The sequence below is a fragment of the Numenius arquata genome, chromosome 3 (genome assembly GCF_964106895.1).
Source record: "Numenius arquata chromosome 3, bNumArq3.hap1.1, whole genome shotgun sequence".
In the NCBI taxonomy this organism is placed as follows: Eukaryota; Metazoa; Chordata; class Aves; order Charadriiformes; family Scolopacidae; genus Numenius; species Numenius arquata.
In genome coordinates, this window is record NC_133578.1 from 61,733,216 (window position 1) to 61,739,215 (window position 6,000).

The window sequence follows — 6,000 nt, forward strand, 5'->3', positions numbered from 1 at the left end:
AAGTCAGGATATCCTTCCTCTTTGTCCTTAAGTTGCAAAAGCAGAATGCAGAAATGAATAGGGAAAGAGATTCACTTCTTCTTTGGTGAAAAAATGATGTTAACCAAACTCAGTTTTTCCGCAAAAATATCAGCCAGCTATATTTGAGAGCAATGTCCAAGACCAGAGGAATACAAAGACTGCTTTTGTCATCAGTCTCTCTACGGATGCCCAAGGTTGGAGAAGCTCCACGCAATATTGCCAACCACAAGCCTTCAGAAAATATGAAGCCAATCTCTCCAAATTGTAAGACCAGCTTTTAAACCAAACAATCTTCAAATAATAATAAATAATATACTTTCCTCTGGGGTTAAGTTATCTGGCCATGATCCACCATCTCAAGAGCAAGAAGTTCCATGTTAAAAAATGAAAGCCAAGATTCTCACATACCCACTGGACTGCAGGACTGGGAAGCAAGAAGGAATGAATGAAATAAAAGAACAGGAAATAAGGGTGCAAATGGTAACAAAGTTTAGTAAGAGAGAAAAGGGAAAGATAAGATGTAAAAGAGACTGCAGTTTGTGTGCTGTGTATTGCCTATATTGCTTTAGGTCACAGAGATGATACAAATTTCTTTAAAGTCATTCTGATCCACTGTAATAGCCAAATGATTATTAAAAAAAAAAAAAAAAAAAAAGAAAAAGTGTTGGACATTGAGTGTTGAATTCAAATATATATACAGTACAACTCCATTCGGACATTATCTGACTCAAGAAGACACATGAGCATAATGAGCATAGATTGTCTAATTTGTGCATTAACACCAGAGTTTATTGGACAAGATACTGTCTAGCTCCATCTGGAGCTCACAACAGTTTCAGATAAGTACATGATGTTATGACTAACAAGATAGAGTTCTATAAATATCTAATATCTGCTGCAAAGATATGTGTGGTTACTCCAAGAAAAGCACATGGAATGAAAGATAAAGATATCAGAGGTTTGTCATGACCTTTGGCTAATGGCAATAAGAAACTTCTCAAATGGAGAAAAAAATAACGAGAAACGTCTTCAAGCTATTTCATGTGTAATCAGGCGTTCAGATATTCCAAACATTTTGCCTCACTGTATTCTCAGATACTAATGTAGTATTTATATCCAAAATAACCAGTTTTTTTGGTATTTAGGATAACATAAATACACTGACTTAAAATTTCCCTTCTCTTCCACTTACTCCTCCTCCCTCAATGCTTTTAACACACACTGAATATTATTTTTTCCATTGAGCTCTCTTCTCAACACTGTTTCCCTCTCTTCCTAGACATAAATGAGGTGCTGGGCAATGTTCTGACGTCAATGTGGTGATTGCCCCAGGGGGGGAAACAGCAGTTTAAAATAGAAACGGAGACACAGACAGACACATTCATATAGACACCTGTGGGTGCCAATAGCACTGATAGACCCAGACTTCTGGGAACCTCTGACAGTCTTCAGATGCCAAGTCACCCTCTGAGCCCTGTATAATATTGTTGTCCCTGCATCCTGGCAAGGATTGAGCCACAAAATTCAGAACTGCTACTGGACTTGGAACTTCTCCAAAGATTACCAAAGTGCAGTGGGTGTGGCTGAGGTCTAACTACAACTGTTTTTTGGTTTGAGGGCTATATCTTGCATATTGTGCATATACTATTGCTTTCATTTATTATAAGAACAGAGCTGTTTACAGATCTCTGGATAAATGACAATCCAGCATCTAATTTCTTCAACATCTCTAATGGAAGACTTTCTATGATAAAAGAGTGGTACCATCACCATATACACGGAGCATGCCATCATATCACAGTTGAAAGAATCATCTAAATAACATCTAAAAATAATACCTGAAAAAAAAAAAATCTCCGGAAGCAGGAGACAGAAGTCTGGATTTATTTCTCTTCTCCATCTTCATTTTAATCCCCAACAAACATTAATTAAGACTAGAAAAGGTGCAGGGATAGTTAAAGAAATCCAAAAAATGGTTTGTGAGCAGATGTTAAAAAGTTTGGCTTGTTTAGTCTAGCAAAACGATGTCTGAGAAGGGACATAGCAAGTTTTTCTGAAAGAATCAACATATTAACTATTAGCACAAAACAAATGGGAATGAATTGGCCATGAATACATTTAGAATGGAAATTGGAAGACTTTTGAATCATCTTTCAAGAGAAGTTTTGGCACAGTCTTCTAATAATGAGAGAATTATTTTTTTTAAGAGAGTTTTATAATTTTATGCATGACTTTCAAACAAACAAAAAGAGGTCATTCTTTGAGCAACAAGCAGAAAATAGTTGAAGCTCTTCACCAACGGATGTTTAAGATCAAAACCACAAATGAGTTCAAAAGAAGACCAGTAAAATACTTGGAAAAGAAGTCCAAGAAGGGTTCTAAACAGATAAAAAACCATGAAGCTGAAGAAGAGAAAGCACACTGGGGAAACATCATATATGTTTGCCGTGTTTTCACTGTTCTCTCATGGTCTGAAGATGTTTTATGACATAGATATATTGGTTTCTGAGACAACTTCATATCTAAGAAATTTTCTACAAAAATCATACCTCTAACTTTATTATAATGCTAGTGCAGTCCAAGATCAAACTATATGCAAGTTATTCCGTACTCTAAGAAAGAAGTAGAGGAAAGGTTAAGAAACCTGTAGTAGTTACTACTGTGCAACTCCAAAACGTGTTGGAACTTGTGCCCCTAATTTTTTCGTCATCAGGCCAGTGTGTTCTGATCATCTTCACCTGTCTCCAAAGAAAATTCTTTCTCCAAAAAGAATAAAATATTTTATCTTAAACACTCACAGGAATTAGTTGTTACTTGAGGGTAAATCAGTCTTTAAGAATTAGATGCAGTGTGTCCAACTAACTTAGAAGCAGGCAGTCTGAAAAGAGGCCTTAAACTTTTTGTGGTCTTCCTCTTGCAAAATTAAAATTTTGATAATGGGGTGCTACAGGGGTGGCATCTATGAGGAGATCAGGGGCTGTCCCATGATGGACACAGCTGGTTCCAGCTGGGTCCAACAGAGCCACCACAGGACACAGCTGAGCCCATCAGCCAAGCTGGTGTTGCCTTCATGAAAACATTTAAGAAAGGGGAAAACACCACCAGGCAGTGAGGAGTGAGGGGAAAAAAAAAAAAAGAGCGAGAAACAGCTCTGCAAACACTGAGGTCATAGAAGAAAGAAATTCCCCTGCAGCCTTTGGAGGACCCCATGCTGGAGCAAGTGATTATGCCCTGAAGAAGAAACTGCAGCCTATGGAGAGCCCATGCAGGAACAGGCTTCTGGCAGGAACTACAGCCCATGGAGGACACACACTGGAGCAGGGGCAAAGTGTGAGGAAGAAGGAGAGACAGAGAAGTACTACTTATGAGCGCAAAACCGATTCCTCATCCTTCCTCGTCATGCTTCTCGGGGTGGTGTGGAGGTAGAAGAGATGAGTATGAAGGAGTAAAGATGAGCTCAGAAAAAAAAAAAAAAAAGGGCAGGGGAAGTGTTAGTTTAATATGTCTTTGTTGCTTACTATCCAACTCTTTTTCAATTGGCAATAAGTAAGATTAATTTTCCTCCAGTTGAGTCTACTTTGCCCATGACAATAATTGTTAATTGCTCTCCTTCTCTTTATCTTGACCTACAAGCTTTTTCATCATCTCTTCTCCTGACCTGTTGAAGAGGCCAAATGAGAGAGCAACTGAGTGGATGTCTGGCAGCCTGCCAAGATCAACCTACCCCACCATCCAAAACAATTCTTGTTAAGTATACTGGAAAAATTAACTCCAAACAACTTCAGAGAAATTTTGGGAATGGGGGTGGTTATTAAATTCTAATATTTGCAGGAAGTGTTTCTTGAAAGTTTTTAATTTCTCTTTCTTTTTTTTTTTTTTTAGCTAAAGTTAACTTTTTTTAAAAAGGCTTTTTTAAAAAACAAGATATACATTTACATTTTACATTTACATGTAAAAAGCCTATTTTTAAGCTACTCCAGTTCTTGTAATTTTATTCATATTTTTAATGCTTGAGTTCTTTTTTCCAGGCTTTTAGGAAGTATTCCTTTTCCATGTAGGATCCAAAACCCAAGTTCTTGGAGGTGGTCTGGACATCTCATGATAATTAGTTAAAAACATGCCACCGTTCTAGGCAGAAATCTTTGGAATACAGCTTTTGACTTTTAAACCCCATAATGACCACTAGCTGCTGCTGTTGCTGACAGAGGCACTAGACGTGCACTGCAGGAATTTGTGTATCTGTAAAAAGAACAAACACAAGAAAAATATTTTGCAGTTGCTGCACGGAATGCCAGGACTGTGAAGTAACAGTCTGAAGGAACATGGAAGGTGAAGGGTTAGCAGGTAGCTTCCCTTGCAATTTTCCTCTTTGGCCTTGTAGTTTAGGTGTTAGAAACCACCAGAATAATTTTTCTTCCTCAATACAGGCTAAAGAAAGAGAAATCTTTCTAACCTTTATGGGACGTTGAATCAGCCACAGTTCTGTGCCACAGAAATGGCAGAAAACCTTTGAATATACCTAGTGCTATTGATTATTACAGTAGAAACTGTATAACTTAAAATACTGAAGACAGATTTGCTCAGTGGATGGATTAATATAAAACGTTTTGTAAACAAATGTTTCCCCTGAATCCTTTCAAAGCTAGTAATTTTGTCTCATTTACAGTCTAGCACCTTTCCGTAGTTTCCAAAGTTCAAGCAACCACACTCAGCCCTCTCTGGGCCTTTAGAAAAATACATATTTTTTCGGCCCTTTTGGAAGGTTATGTGTTGTTAGGAAGCTGCCATCAGCCCTTGTGCTGCCAGCTTGCCATCTTCCTCACCCCCCGCCTGCCTCATCCCAAAGTCCAGACATGGCCTTACCCCAGCTGTCCTTGCTCAGTAGGTAGGCATGCAGCAACTGCCCTTTCCTACCACGGAGCTTCTTCCCAGTTCAGGGTTTAACCTACTAGTGTCCAAAGTAAACCGGCAGCTTTCATCTCTGCTGCCCACAAACATCTTTCTAACAGAATGTAACGTGCAGCAAACTGAACAGACAAAGTAGTAATACCATCCATCATGCAATCATACCTTATTTGTTTAAAAAGCCCAAACAAATTAATCTTTTAAGACACTGATTCTTTGTACACATACACATACACGTGCACGCACACACACCCACAGAGCACTACTCTCAGCTTAGGTAATCACTAAGTAAAAAGTCTATCTATCTGATACAAAATTCTTCTGTACAAAAGATTTGCATTTTGAGTGATTCATGTAGCTGAAGTTAAGCATCAGTGCCTAGAACTACCTGCGCGTCTGAAAGGGGTGGTATAGGGCATGATGTGTATACAGTTGTTCTTGTCTTAACTGGTGCCATTTCAGTGCTGGGCACAAAAGCAGTGGCATGAGTTGCCATGAATGTCTAAGTATGGAACTGATCCCACAGTTTGCAGCTCAGTCTCCTTTTTGTCAATGCAGATGTCTAGTGACACTTTGCTTCACACTACTTGATAGAGTGAGTTCCAATTTGTAATACCAGGACTCCTATAAATGCTGTTCTCCTCAGTTCTACTTCCTTGTACCTCTGATACTAACAGAGAGTTTCCTTTTACTTTCTATATCATGTTTCTTCACTTCATTACAGAGTTTGTGTACGAGGGCTCTGCTTTTGCCAGGAAAGGTTGGACCACATGATCCCTGAGATCCCTTCCAACTATTCTGTGATTCTATGATTTGCAGTTATTATATGGAGCAGTATGGGTTAATACCAAAGAAACAAGGATTACCCTCTAAGAGAGTGAGACGTGAATGAATATGTTTGAAAATATTCTCATTACCAAGAGGAAACATACCCTGATACACAAAGTACCACAAAATGTTCCTAGAGGTGGTTAAGCTAACATGTTGTCCCGATGTGTCATTTGCTAGCATTTAAATGGATTATGGATTGATGCTTGCCTGAAAAAAAAAGAAAAGAAAAAGAAAAAAAAAAAA